We start from the raw sequence: 1,983 nt of genomic DNA on the forward strand, positions 1-1,983 counted from the left end.
CAGGACGAAAGTCAGTATTAGTGATATTAGGGACTTATAGCGAGATCGAAAGATGCTATCTGTTAAGAGTGGACCGAGAGGACCTCTTGTTTTCCCGCCTCATGTGTTTGATTTAGACCTACTTAGTATGCTGCCGCCGAAACTATAGTGAACCGACCATCCTAGTACCCTTCTTTTATCTGTTTTATCCGTCTATTTAGTTTATTGTCTTTTATTGCCTATTAGCTATAGACCAAATCAATTCAACCCCCACATTCGTTACCTTAGACTAAATTGAAACAATTATTAATTACATTCGCCTCTCTGTGGTTCGACCCTGTTACCACTAGCTTCTGTTAGTTTTAATAGGTTTATAAATATTATTTTTGGTACTCACAACGACGGGTATCAAATTTTGCCGCCGTTGCCGGGGAGGCAATTGTTCTAATTTTTAGTTGTTTTATTTTAGTCTGTTTCTTAGCTTAAGGGACATTTGTTCCTTAAACTATTCTCATATTCTTTTTGTACTTTCTTCTTATGCGCAGGTCACAGGGTGGTGAACTACTACCGATCAATCCTGAGATTGAAAAGACCCTGCGTGAGTTGAGGCGATCATCTAGGATATTGCCGACAGAGGAAGAGCTGAGTACTCTGTCTAGTTACTACGAGAACACTCTATTTGAGGAGGATCCACCTTCATCTCCAGTTTCTAATTCATCGGCTGAGACAGTCACTTCTCCAGACTTTCTAGAAATGGCTGAAGAAGCAACTATTGCCAGTCACTCTGAGCCGACAGTAGCGAACCTCTATAAGGGATTTACTTTACCAGGGACGGACCGAAAATTCGAGCCGAAGCCGTCCTATATCAACTTGGTTGAGAGAAACCAGTTTGGGGGAGCTGCGAATGAAGATGCAGCCAAGCACATGGAGACATTTATTGATTATTGCTGTTCCATACCCCCACCAACCGGTGTGACCCAGGACCAGGTGAAGGAGACCATGTTTATATTCTCCCTTCGTGATGCTGCAAGGGAGTGGTATAGAGACCTGGATCGAGTTGCCAGTGGGATAACTGACTGGAATTCGTTGGCCTTGGCGTTTTACAAGAAGTATTTTTCTGCCTCGAAGACCAATGCCATTAGAGCTCAGATCACGAGCTTTAAACAGGGTCCTGATGAGAACTTTCACGAAGCATGGGTCCGTTTCAAGAAGCTGGTGCGAACCATTCCGCACCATGGGTTCGAAAAGTGGAGTCTATGCAATCAGTTCTATAATGGGCTGTATGACGATCAGAGGGCTATTTTGGATGCTGCAGCCAATGGCCGATTTGCTGAGAATATGGGAGAGACTAAGGGGTGGAAGATCATTGATGACTTAGCCACCCATAAAGCTGAATATGGGAATTCCAGGGGAAATCAAAGGAGAGCTGCTGAATCTTCTTCTGTAGCTGCACTAGAAGCTCTCACTGCAAGGTTTGACAAGTATGAGTTGGGAGGAGCTTCAAAAGGAGGGATTTACCATGTAAATGCTGTGTCAGACGGTCCTTTCGTCTGCAAAGGTGTGGAGCTGAGGGACATGTTTCAGAAAATTGTCCTAGTCCCTTTGAGTCTTGTGCTGCCTTTCAACATTATAGGCAGACAAACACTTACTATGAGCCGAATGTCCACCCAAACTTGAGGTGGAGTAGCCAAAATGTCCTGAATCCGACTCAACCTCCACAGCAACAGCAGCAGCAGACTTATATGCCTCCTCATAAGCAACAACAGTACCAAAAACCTCCCTATGTGCCGCAGCAGCAACAAACCCAAAATTCCGACTTTGCTGAATTGAAGAATATGTTGCAAAAGGAGTCCCAAGCTAGAGAGGCCGGGATGAAACTGCTAGAGAGCCAAATTGCTCAATTGGCTAGCAAGAATACCACTCGAGCTCCGGGACACCTACCGACTCAAACGGATCAAAAGGAGACCCTTAATGCCATCACTTTGAGGAGTGGGTCTACCCTTG

The 1,983-nt window shown here is 44.7% G+C and overlaps 1 non-coding gene across 1 annotated transcript; it reads right to left on the bottom strand.

The window, feature by feature from the left end:
* Positions 1-1,113: 1,113 nt before the first annotated feature.
* LOC141654082 (small nucleolar RNA R71) lies at positions 1,114-1,220 on the bottom strand. The gene has a single exon (XR_012547658.1). It is a non-coding gene; the product is annotated as a small nucleolar RNA R71 (small nucleolar RNA).
* Positions 1,221-1,983: the final 763 nt, after the last annotated feature.

The sequence above is a fragment of the Silene latifolia genome, chromosome 4 (assembly GCF_048544455.1).
Source record: "Silene latifolia isolate original U9 population chromosome 4, ASM4854445v1, whole genome shotgun sequence".
In the NCBI taxonomy this organism is placed as follows: domain Eukaryota; kingdom Viridiplantae; phylum Streptophyta; class Magnoliopsida; order Caryophyllales; family Caryophyllaceae; genus Silene; species Silene latifolia.